Source organism: Phyllobates terribilis, unplaced genomic scaffold (genome assembly GCF_046119375.1).
Source record: "Phyllobates terribilis strain yellow unplaced genomic scaffold, ASM4611937v1 Scaffold_1__5_contigs__length_1240528914, whole genome shotgun sequence".
NCBI lineage: Eukaryota > Metazoa > Chordata > Amphibia > Anura > Dendrobatidae > Phyllobates > Phyllobates terribilis.
The window spans coordinates 1,162,937,404-1,162,951,142 of NW_027362761.1; positions in this window are offsets into that span (position 1 = coordinate 1,162,937,404).

The following is a 13,739-nucleotide window of genomic DNA, read 5'->3' on the forward strand; positions in this document are numbered from 1 at the left end:
AGATGCGCCGCATGTCAGTGTCCACGGGTGATCCGCAGCCTCAGATGCACACATATTGGACATGGGATTTCTAGAGATCCTATCCACTATGCTGTAACATCTGGACGCTGCGGGTTTGACACTGTATAAACACGCAGCGTGAAACCTGCATCAGCTATTGATCGTGGCGACGTACCCAAACTCACCCGCAGCATGTCAATTTCGGTAGCGGACAAGCTAGTCTCCACAGCAGACTTTGACTGATTGAAGTGTCATTATATGCTGTGGATTCACATGTACCGACAACAAAAGTGCGGCATTAGAACACGCTGTGTCCAAAGCGCTGCTGAGTTCTGATCGGGGGGACATAGTGGCTAATGAAACAGCTGTGAGCTGTTAATTATAGCCAGGGAACATGTTTGCCTATTAGCACCTTCCTAGGCTAAAAATAGCAGCTCACAGCTGCCCCAGAAATTACATGAATGGAAATGCTAATGACATTGGGCGAATGGGATTAGCTGGCACCTAGCTCTTTTGTTTGGTGATGACAAGGTGTCAATCAGACCCTTTCATCGCTAACCTAATTAAAGTAAAGAGTTAAATAAACACACAGACACAGAGTAAACACTTTATTTGAAATACAACAAACACATTCTTTAATCATTTAAATTAACCAATATACTCACCCCAGTTCTGACGGTAATCAAAGGGTTTAAGCAATGTCCCACTAAATAACTTTATTTAGCTCCAAAAAGCATTCATTGATGTAAAAAAGCGCATCAAAAACGTGGCAAAACCACTCTGCTTTTCTGCAGCATTTTTCCTGCCAAGGAGATGCAGAAACACTGCGGAAATTTCTGCTTCAAATCCTGAATGTGCGCACATAGTCTTATGCACAAATACAATTGAAAGCACTATAATGCAAAGAAGCCACATACCGACAATCCAAAAATATTGCTGTCTTCTCTCAACCAAACTCCTTCGAAGTGGCCTGAGGCAAATGGAAAACTGTTCTGCGGTCCGATGAATCAAAAGCTGAAATACTTTATAGAAACTATCCAAATTATTATCAGTGCACAGTTCAAAAGCCTGCACTTTTGATGACATGGGTCTGCCTGTGTCATGGACAGCTGACACATCTGAAAAGTCTCTGAGCATTATGTAGAGGTGTTAGAACAACATATGCTTTCATCCAGGCAATGTCCATTTCAGGGAAGATCTTGCATATTTCAGGAAAATAATGCTAAACGACATCCTGCACCCATCACAACAACATGGCTTCACAGAAGAAGAGTTCAGGTGATGAATGGGCCATCTGTAGTCCAGACCTTTCACCAGTAGAAAACATTTGACCCATTATGAAATGGAAAATCTGGCAAAGACCCCGGAGTTTTAAGCTGCAGGAATCCGACATCAGACAAGAATGGATAACATTCTTTTTCCAAAACTCCAGCAATTGTCTCCTCACAAGACTGTTGTAAAAAGAAGAAGACATGCTACACTATGGACATGGACCTGGCACAACTTTTTTGAGATGTTGCTGCCATCAATTTTTAAATGAGTTAGTTTTTTTCAAATAAAATGGAAAAATTTCAAACTTTTGATCTGCGTCCTATGTTCTGTTGTGAATTAAATGGCTATAAGAGGTCTCCAAATCATCGTATTTTGGTTTTCTTAAAATTTGGTCCCAACTTTTTAGGAATTCTTTTTGTAGGATCACTCCACAATATCCACCGGGAGCACATCTTTCTAAACATGAGAAAACAAGAGGAAAAACTTTGCACCAAATTCCAAAGGATCATTTTAAAAAAGTTTTCATTTTATTAATAATTGTAAGGAAAATAATGAATAACAGACACAGGAGTGACTAAAAACATAGCGGTAGAGGGACACCAGAGAAAGAATGTGGTCAGTAATACTAATCAACCAGTAAAAAAATATATATCTTCAATTGGTAATCTTGTCATATATGACACATAGCACAAGAGGAGTCAAAATAGCCGCCAAAACATACATGCATGTAGCACCTAATAAATACTTACATCCGCTATGGATTGAGCACACTCATCAATGGTGCACACCCCGACGCGCGTTTACCAATTGAAGTTATATATTTTTTTGCTGGTTGATTAGTATTACTGACCACACTCTTTCTCTGGTGTCCCTCTACCGCTATGTTTTTAATCACTCCTGTGTCTGTTATTCATTATTTTCCTTACAATTATTAATAAAATTAAAACTTTTTAAAAATGATCCCTTGGACTTTAGTGCAAAGTTTTTCCTCTTGTTTTCTCATTTGTCCACTTTTCTAGTCCATAGCACTAACACTTTATTATAGGTTCCTCATTTTTGGGTTAGAAATTATTAATAATTGATAATTTGTATTATATAATCTTTCTGAACATGAACGTCGGGAGAGGAGCATCTTACCATACATACATCTTACCAAACATGCTCATAGGCACCTGTCCTATTAAAATTCAAGGGCAATTTAGGTCAGTGTAACATTTTAACTTTCTAAAGGGATGACCTCTCCAGAGAAATACCAGTCATAATGTCATAGCTGGAGATAATATTGGAGGATTTTCCCTCTGGAGAAGAAAGAAACCCAACTGGGTAGAGAAAAGTGGTATGGCTATAATATTTGGCTACAGCACAATGTTTCGGCATGCCACTCTCACCTCCTCCTATCAGTGGCCTGATAGGTGAGAAAAATGGTGACCATACAAAATAATGCAAAGTAACAAAACTTTTCCTCTGCATTCATCAGATTATTTCCTGCCGAGAGACGGCACATTGCGATGTGACTTACAGCCATGTAGATGCGCTCTCATTTCCATATGTAATCTCCTATTATCCAGAACCTCTGAATATATATGAACTTTGTATGGAAAGAAAGATAATATAAACTGTGTCTCCTTGTGTGATTATGATAATGCGCTCTCCAGTAAGTGCCGTGATATTTGTGTGAACACTCGGCATTGGCAATGCGGTTTCCATGGAAATATATGGAGATTACCGGCAACCACTCCCCCGGGACGAATTGCCGGCGAATACTTTCAGATAACAAGTTTTGTATTCGCCATAAATAACACAGAAAAAAACATCATAAAAGAGACAGAAGAAAATTACAAAAAATATTATTTATTTTTTTAAGGTCCAACTTTCATCTCACATTGACCCTTAGTGGTATTTTAGAGTTTTCGCAATCTTAAAGGAGTTGTCTGGTGAAAACAAGTTATCAATCTATTCACAAGATAGGTAATAAGTAACTTATTGATTGGGGATCTGACCACTATGACTGACACTGAATGCCAAACAGGGTATCTCTGATGGAATGGCGTGGAAGTGAACATGTCCGACTGCTGCTCCAATCGTTCTCTATTTGTTCACCGCCACAGAGAATGAATAGAGCAGCAATCGGGCGTCCAACCTACCACTCTATTTTATAACACAGATAAATGTACCCTATCCGTTTAAAAATTCCCCGTTCTGCTGATTAGTGTGAGACCTATTGGTTGGAACTCCACAGATAAGTAAGTTATCACCAATCCTGGGAATAGGTGATAAAGCCGGCTGACAAAGGGGGCGCAATTGTTATTATGGACCGGACATATTACATATCAGAGATACATACTCAATTAAATGATATGGAGACATACTTGCCAATATCCCATAATCCCACCTCAGAGGTAGCTAACCTCATTAAAAACTTAGTTCCATGCCACTCTCAAAAAGGTACGATTGATATCAAATTGTCAAAATTTTTTTGTCTATACCAATCCAATTATGCCGGTATTTTACACTTTACCTAAGATACACAAAAATTTACACAAGCCACCAGGAAGGCCCATTGTTGCCTCCACGAACTCGATTTTGTCCCCCTTGGCAATCACGTTAGAAAAAATCTTGACACCACATATCCATAAGATCGCCTCATATCTTAAGGACACCACCCATTTTTTAACAAGTATAAAAGAATTAGGACCTATTCCCACTGACAGTATTCTAACAACGATGGACGTCAACAGTCTCTACACTAGTATTGACCATCAGGAAGGCATTAGTGCCACTCAAAAATTTTTGCGAACCCACACCACATATTCAGCGCAACAGATTGACTTCTGTAATGATCTATTAACCCTGATCCTTACTAAAAAATTCTTGATGTTTGAAGACAGGTTCTATTTCCAAAGGAGGGGCACAGCAATGGGATCCAATATGGCGCCCCCTTATGCTAATATATTCATGGATAAGTTTGAGAATGACTATGTACATACTCATCCCCTCTTTGATCAATACGTACTGTATTGGAAACGTTTTATTGATGACATATTCTTTATTTGGACAGGCACAGAGAATGACCTAAAAACTTTTTTTACTGATCTTAACACAAAAGTGGCTAATTTAAAATTCACCATTCAGCAAGACTCACATTCCATACAATTTTTGGACACATGCATTACGCTTACCGACACCGGGTGTCTAATAAGCGATTTATATATAAAGCCAATGGATAAAAATAGTTTACTGTTATATTATAGCTGCCATCCACGTCACGTCAAGAGGGCACTACCTAAGTCACAACACAATAGGGTGGATCGCATAGTATCCAATGCTGATACTAAAAAAATCAGACACGAGAAAATGAATGTTAGATTCCGACAGAGGGGTTATCCGTACCATATTTTGAATCAGCCTATTCAATCCAACACAAAGCGGAAAGATAATTCACGATTGGCTTTCGTGAACACTTATCATCCTTTCGGTGGATCAATAATTAAGTGTATTAAAAAACATTGGCCCTTGTTAGGCCAATCCTACCCCGAAGTACAGGAATTTAGTGTTTTCCCACTACTGTGTCACAAAAGACCCCGAAATATTCGTGACCATCTAATCAGGGCAGACATAGGGTCCACACACATAGGACCTGTTCAACGTACTTTGGCCACCCCACGCAGGGGAACCTTTCCTTGTCTCGGGTGCTTGCAATGCTCGAATATCACTAAGGGTGATACATTCACACACCCTCTCTCTGGCAAACGTTTCCCTATAAAAGAATATTTCTCTTGTGACTCCACCTATGTAGTGTACCTGATTAAATGTCCATGCGGTCTCGGATATGTTGGTGAAACCACCCAGCATATCCGAGACCGCATCTCACAACATAAATCCACGATCCGATGTCGACGTACGATGCTTCCCATACCTGCACATTTTTTGGTTATGTCACATGGTATCTCGCAATTAAGGTATCAGGTCATTGATCATATTCCACCACACAGACGGGGAGGTAACCGGATCCACATACTCAAGAAACGAGAGTTATATTGGAGACATACCATGCAGACCCTTACTCCAAAAGGACTTAATAGGGAATATGAAGTACAATATGAATAGCTGAATTTATCTTCTACAGTTTCTAATCGTTTTATAGTGGTTGAATATGACAGTGATTTAGTGTGAAATTGGACGCCACTGATTGTCTCCTTTTTGTTTTTTAGGTCCCAAACTAAAGTACTCTGTTACCCCTGAATTGAATTACATATACAATTGTTCAGGATTCCCTCATCCGCATATTGTAAAACTTCTTGGCTAATTTCTTTTCCTCTATAGAAGGAATAATGTCCAGAGCCTCCAAATCATATAATTCCCTTTAAATGTGGCACATTTTGAATATTATACTTCTAGTATATTACCTGTATTCTTTTCCTGTAATCTAATAATGTCCACTATTGTTTCCCAGCGCAGCGTATGTACTGCGCATGTCAGGAACTTCCTTGCGTCTCACTGCTCTCTCTTGCGTTCCAGCACGCGTACCGGAAGTCCGCATGTTCGCACTGTGCATGACCAGAAATGCATTAGCGGTATTACCACGCACATGGCACTAATTATTCCACCGGGTATAAGAAGGATGGGGTTTCACTCCTTCTACACCGCACGGCGTCCCACCGCTACACATGTCAAGCATATATCCCCATCTACCAGGTATAGTGTGTAACCGTCGTTTTCTCATTGCCCAGGTATGTTTTTCATTGCCCAGGTTTGCTTTTCTATGTGCCTTTCATTTATAAGGACACATGTATGTGCAATTTAGACTCCTTCTCTCCTCTCTCCCTGTTTGCACCCCCCTTTTTTCAAAAAACGCAGCATGATAATACTGGGCAGTAGTGACTCCATGCCAGTTTCTAAATACTACTGAATAAAGCCCTAACATTATGTATGTTACTTTTTACCCCTGGATATCACGCAAATTAACTAGATCTTGTGTTTAATCACACAGCAAGTACGTCTATGTACTCTTTTTGTATACACGGTCAATGATCGTCTAATTGTTGGTGTTTTTGATTTACAACTATATTTATGTGGCACCCCAGGGGTCTGGTTTCCCACAGTAATGTAATGTTATGTCTGAGAGCAGGTGGGAGGTCCTTTGGTCAGGGATCCTGTGCATGCCACACCTCCTGCCCAGTCTTGGGAGGGGAAGAACTTCCCCTATATAAACCCGGGGCTGAGGCAGGGTTAGGAGTCAAGGAGAGTAGAGACGAGAAACAGTCATAGGAAGAAACAGCAGAAGCTCAGTGGGAGCAATACTACTACGAGTCAGGGGCTGGCAGCTGCAGAGCTCGCCCTGACTGAGAAGCTTTCTTACCGGACCCGGCGTCCGAGGCTGTGGGGACTAACTCTTACCCAGCAGCAGAAGCCGACCGGCAGGGGATTTCAGGTCCTCAGGCCCAGAAACCCGAAGGCAAGGTCACACGCGTGGAACCAGCACCGCCATCGTGGAGCGGAAGCCATTAGAAGGCCCGGAGTCACCGGCCATACGGGTGAGCACCACACGGCACACTCAGGGACGTGGGCTACTTATATCCGCTTCTAGCAAGGTAGCCAGAAGAGTACAGTCAGTTTGGGAGGCCTACAACTCCGCCTGGCCAGGGGAGATCCCATCTGCTCAAGGACTGACCAGGCCCCGTTCGCTAGCCAGTACTCCGGGAGGGTCTATCGTTGTTACCAGTAAAGACCCTGAATTACACCGCACCGTCTCTGAGTGGTTCCTGCTACCCCCATCTTCCACGTCGGCTGCCCTGAGGCCATACCCCTCCCGTTGGGGGTGATACTATCACGCTGCACAATTCTACACCGGCCTCAGCGGTCTGCCCTGCAGCGGCAGCTCCATAGCTGCAAATCAACGGGTGGCGTAGTCGACACTCAAATAACACCTATCAAGACTGCCACACACTGAGTTTGACTCCCTGGGCACGGACCGGGTCCCCGCCACTCGGAGACTACAACCCTCATCTGATCCGGTTCTGGGTAAGCCCCCGTGCGCGAGACGCTGCGCGACACAGCAGGCCCAGGGGCGCGTCAACTTTGGCGTAGTCGGCAGGATTTCGTGCCCGCAACCACCGGGTACTGCGTGCCTGAAAAGCAAAGACTGTTCAAACTTACCAGTGGTGAGGTTTCCCGCCATCCGGCGCCATCTTCTGCCTTCTTCCCGCCATCCGCGAAGTTTTCCCGCCATCCGGCGCCATCTTCGGCCTTCTTCCCGCCATCCGTGGAGTTTTCCCGCCATTGGACGCCATCTTGAGGACGCCGCGCGGGAAGAAGAAGAGCGTGGACTCCGAAAGCGCGCGAGAACTGAAGCCCCGCCTCACGTCCGGACGTTGCGTAAGGTCCTGGAAGGAGCCCAGCAGACGCCGACGTCACCGGAGCGCAACGGAAGGTCCTCAACCCTGACGATCTACTGCGGAGCCGCGGCCTACGGAACAGGATCATCGCAAGGTAGGCCACGGTCCACTAGGGGGGAGGAAGATGTCGGATGCGGAGGACAGCTTCACTGCCTCAACCCCCGCCAGCGCCACCGCTGCTGCAGTTATGCCCTTCACCATGCCCTATATCCCGGGAGCAGCTTGGCTACCCCAGTACTCAGGGGAGTCACATACCCTGCATGACTTTAGAGAAAAGCTGGATAGCCTCTTCCAGGTGTACCTCCTCACAGAAGAGCAAAAAGTGAGCATCCTGGTGGCCCAACTAACCGGGGCAGCCAAAAGGGAAGTAAAATCCTGGCCACCTGGGAGGAAGACTGTCGCAGGGATACTAACCCGGCTGAAGGATACCTTTGATACCCGCACCTCAGCCGAGATTAAGCTTAGATTCTACGGGTGCAAGCAGCGAGCGCATGAGAGTATAAGGGACTATGCACTAAACCTACAAGAGGCCCTGAGGGCCATTAAGCAGACCGACCCTGATGGAGTGGGAAACGAGGACAGGCTGTTGACCGAACAATTTATAGAGGGACTATATTGTAATGCTCACCGAACCCAGTTGCGGGCGATGGCCTTACAGGATCCCCATCTGGGCTTTGCACAGTTCAAGGACAGAGCCATCCGGGTGCTCCGAGAACCGGCACCGGGTGGCGTTGTGACCCACAGGCGCCCAGCTATCACTTACCACCAGGAGGCGGCGCCCTTGTCGGCAGGGCCTGTGGGAGCTGATGCGCAGGCTTTGGACAATGACCCGGCTCCAGACCTACACCATCAGGTCCAAGAGCTAGCTAAGAGCGTTGCTGCGCTAACCCGAACTGTGCAGTCTTTACAGGTTTCCACCCCAGGGAAGATCCAGCTGGCATCCGGACCGGAGGACATCCCGTGGCGTCGACCAAGGAGGACCCCACCGGCCAGAGGAAGACCCAGTGACCGATACAGCGAAGACGGACGACCCATCTGCCGCCGCTGCAATCAACCCGGACATATGGCAAGGTACTGTTCTTTAAACGGGCACAACCTGGGGTAGAGGGCCAACCCCCAGGAAAAAGATCACCAGGCCCATCGAACTGGCGCGACAGATATGTGGGAGGACGTCCAGTCTTGCCTGTGGTACTGGATGGCATTCCCATGAGTGCCCTACTGGACACCGGGTCACAGGTCACCACCATCCCGTACGTGCTCTTTAAGCAGTACTGGAATGACTCGGATATTACCCGCTACCCTGACGACGACTTGAGTATCATCGCCAGCAATGGCCAGCCCGTGCCACAGATCGGATTTAAAGAGGTGACCATCAAAATCGGTAGAGTCGAACTGGCAGCACAGGGACTGATCATTGTAGATATTGACAAACATGAGAGTCACCCAAAAATAACTCTAGGAACTAATGTAATTGAAAATTGTCTTGCAGAGGTGATTTTCCTTTTACAGCAGGTTGCCAAGAACGCCAGCTCCGGCGAGCAGCGGGTGCTCCAGAAAGAGATCCGGGCACTGATGCGACGGCAACAGGTGGAACTCTCCGGCGGTGAGATTGGTAGCGTAAGAATGTGTGACCCTTTTCCTATTGCCATGCCCCCAAAAAGTGAAATGATGATTTGGTGCCGGGCAGCTATTGGTCTAAGAGGTAGGGATTACCAGGCAATGGTAGAACCAGTTTACTCGGACAGTAGGCCCACCATTTTGACAGCACGGGGGGTGGTTGATGTACGCCATGGGAGGGTGCCCGTTCGCATAATAAATATCGGGGAGAGGGAAGTGTACCTGCCCCGGTATGCCACACTAGCCAAATTATATACCATTAACCAAAATTCTATACAATCTGTGGAACCCTTGCCTCCATCTCACCCGGAGGAAGGTAACGGCTCTAAGAAAAACATGGAGGACTGGTGTCAGCAACTACATCTGGGTACTGACTCCACTCCCGCACACCAGAAACAAGGAGTCTATCGGGTGGTTCAAGAGTACAGAGAGTGTTCAGTAAACACCCGTTAGACTTCGGGCGAGTCAAGGGGGTAGAACACCACATCCCCACGGGAGACCATCCTCCTATAAAAGAGAGGTATCGACCCGTACCCCCTGCCCACTACCAACACGCCAAGGGGATGCTTAGAGACATGAAGGAGGCTGGGGTGATCAGGGATAGCTGTAGCCCCTGGGCAGCTCCACTAGTCTTAGTCAGAAAAAAAGACAACACCATGAGGATGTGTGTAGATTACCGGAAAATCAACCGTATCACACACAAGGATGCGTACCCCTTACCAAGGATAGAGGAGTCATTGGCTGCTTTAAGATCTGCTAACTTCTTCTCTACCTTGGATCTCACTAGTGGGTACTGGCAGGTTCCTGTAGCAGAGGCGGACCGGGAGAAGACCGCATTCACCACCCCGATGTGACTTAGCGAGTTTACCTGCATGCCGTTCGGACTCTGCAACGCACCAGGAACCTTCCAACGATTAATGGAGTGCTGTCTGGGCCATAGAAACTTCGAGACGGTCCTGTTGTACCTGGACGATGTCATCGTATATTCTAAGACTTATGAGGACCACCTGAAACACCTGGCGGAAGTGTTCGAAGCTCTGGCAAGCTACGGCCTAAAGGTGAAACCCTCCAAGTGTCACCTCCTGAAACCAAAGGTGCAGTACCTGGGACACGTGGTGAGCGCTGACGGAGTGGCTCCCGACCCTGATAAGATCACCGCAATTAAGGAATGGCCAAGCCCCTCCAGCGTAAAAGAAGTGCGGCAGTTCCTCGGGTTGGTAGGCTACTACCGAAGGTTTATTCCCGGTTTCACCAAAAAGGCAGCACCTATGCAGGACCTCCTGATAGGCCAGTCCCGGAAGGCCAAGAACCAGAAGCCGCCCTTCAAATGGGAGGAGCTGGAAGAAGAGTCCTTCCGCCAGCTGAAGATGGCCCTCACGGGAGACGAAATCCTGGCGTACCCGGATTATAGCCAGCCCTTTATCCTCTACACCGACGCCAGTAACATCGGGCTAGGAGCCGTACTGTCCCAGATCCAGCAGGGGAAGGAACGAGTAATCGCCTACGCCAGCCGAAAGCTGCGACCCACCGAAAGGAACCCCGAGAATTACAGCTCATTTAAGCTAGAGTTCCTGGCCGTAGTATGGGCAGTCACCGAGCGCTTTAAGCATTACCTCGCTTCTTCCCGGTTCACCGTGTACACGGATAACAACCCGTTGACACACCTGGACACGGCAAGACTCGGTGCCCTGGAACAGAGGTGGATGGCCCGTCTGTCCAACTACGAGTTCACAATCAAATACCGGGCCGGACGCTCCAATACCAACGCGGACGCCCTGTCCAGGATGCCCAACCTGCCGGACGAAGGAGAAGATCCGGAGGGACTGGAAGAAGTTGAACTCCCTGCGTTCCACCGTCATGGGACTATCCAGTATTCCCACCGGGTAAGGAGTAAGCAGGCTGCTACGTTGAACCCCTTACCTCACTACAACTGGGCGGAAACGCAAGACAGCGACCCTGCCGTCCGACTGGTGAAGGAGATGCTGACTCGCCCGGAGGCTTGCCTTGAACCAGACGCTCCGGAGGAAGCCAAACAACTATGGGCAGAGAGGAGTCGACTGTTCCTTTACAAGGGGAAGTTGTGCCGCAGAATGGTTAACTCCCGGACGCATGAACTAATCTGGCAAGTAGTGGTGCCACGAAGAGACGCAGCCATGGTGATGGAGGCATACCACGACGGGGCTGGACACTTCGGATGGAAGAAGCTGGAGTTCCTGCTGCGCGAGCGGTTCCACTGGGTAGGCATGAGGGGAACCATCGAGAGGTGGTGCAGAGACTGTGGCCCGTGCAACCTAAGAAGGAAGGACCGTGCCAGCCAGAAGACTCCCCTGCAGTCCATCGTCACCCGGCAGCCGTTGGAACTGGTAGCCTTGGATCATGTAAAACTGACCCCAAGCAGAAGTGGCTACGTCTACGCACTAACCATCGTGGATCACTACTCCCGGTTCTTGGTTGTCGTCCCCGTCAAGGACTTAACAGCTCGAACAGCAGCTAGAGCCTTCCAGCAGCATTTCTGCCGTCCACACGGGTACCCGGACCAAGTGTTGACAGACCAGGGACCTGCCTTTGAAGCGGAGGTCTTCCAGGAATTCTGCAATCTGTATGGCTGCCGGAAGATAAGGACGACACCCTACCATCCGCAAACTAATGGACTTTGTGAGAAAATGAACCAGGTGGTAATGGATCTTCTAAAAACGTTGCCCCTGGAAGAACGCAGTCTGTGGCCTGAGAAGTTGCCCGATCTGGTGGACCTATACAACCACATCCCGGTAGGTTCCACCAACTGTACCCCGGCTTACCTAATGAGGGCAAGACCTGGTAAGTTACCTGTTGACCTGGAAATGGGAGTCCTGACACCCGAGGACACTTCACCAGAAGCAGACTGGGACACAGAGAGGCAGCAGCAGTACCGGAGAGTACAGGAGAGCGTGGAGCGAAGTCTCTGTCAGGCTAGGGAAAGACAAGAGAAAACTTACAACCAGTATGCTCCCGCTGTTCCCCTGGTACCCGGAGAGCAGGTCTTGAAGAGGAAGAGACGGCTCCACAAGTTGGACGACCAGTGGGAGAAGGACCCGTACACCGTACTGCCCTCAAGCCACGAGAACCCGAAGGTTTGTACCATCAGTAAAGACGGAGGGGAAACCACAGCCATTGTATCCCGGGACCACCTGAAGAAGTGTCCCGAACAACTGAGGAACCCTGAAGAGGAACAAGAAGACCATCGACCCGTAGAGGAAAGGGAAGATATGGTTAGTACTGTGCTCGGGGACTTCCCTCGGTCTTGGACTCAAGTCAATGGTGCAGTTGTGGTACCCGTACTCACCTTCCTCCAACCAGCATCCCAAGCACCTACGGAGCAACAGGTAAAGCTGGAAGAACAGCCGGTCCAGGAGGCAGAAAACCCCACACCCGCAGACCAGGAGGATCAACCCTCTGCTTGCAGTGAGCCTGCCATATCCCTAGTGAGCCAAAGAGCCGGTAGACAGCTGCCCAGTTTACCCTTGACAGTTCCTACACCCTGTAGTTCAGGGCTAGACAGTCAGCTCCGTAGGTCCACTAGGGCCACTAGAGGCCAGTTACCCGCACGTTGGAGGATTTGAAGTGTATAAATTGTTTTATTTATGTTTACCTGTGTATTGTTGCTTGTGTATAATTTTGTGTTTCTAGTTATTTGTAGGAGTCCTTGGTGGATTTACCGGGAATCCTTTGTACATAGTTGGAGCGTAACCCAGGACGGACTAAAGACTGTTAAGGACTCGGGGCAGGACAAACCCCTACCTGGTTACGTCTCCCTGTTTTGGTGAAATGGACACCTTGCTTTTCTTCAAAGACTGCACCCGGTTACGGACATGCCGTGACCACCTTTATGTGTTTCTTCTTATTGTACTATTATTGTTGTTATATCTTGTTATGTTTTTCTAAAATATGTTTAGTCCCGGAGTACTAAATTTCACTAGGGGGGAATGTGGCACCCCAGGGGTCTGGTTTCCACAGTAATGTAATGTTATGTCTGAGAGCAGGTGGGAGGTCCTTTGGTCAGGGATCCTGTGCATGCCACACCTCCTGCCCAGTCTTGGGAGGGGAAGAACTTCCCCTATATAAACCCGGGGCTGAGGCAGGGTTAGGAGTCAAGGAGAGTAGAGACGAGAAACAGTCATAGGAAGAAACAGCAGAAGCTCAGTGGGAGCAATACTACTACGAGTCAGGGGCTGGCAGCTGCAGAGCTCGCCCTGACTGAGAAGCTTTCTTACCGGACCCGGCGTCCGAGGCTGTGGGGACTAACTCTTACCCAGCAGCAGAAGCCGACCGGCAGGGGATTTCAGGTCCTCAGGCCCAGAAACCCGAAGGCAAGGTCACACGCGTGGGACCAGCACCGCCATCGTGGAGCGGAAGCCATTAGAAGGCCCCGAGTCACCGGCCATACGGGTGAGCACCACACGGCACACTCAGGGACGT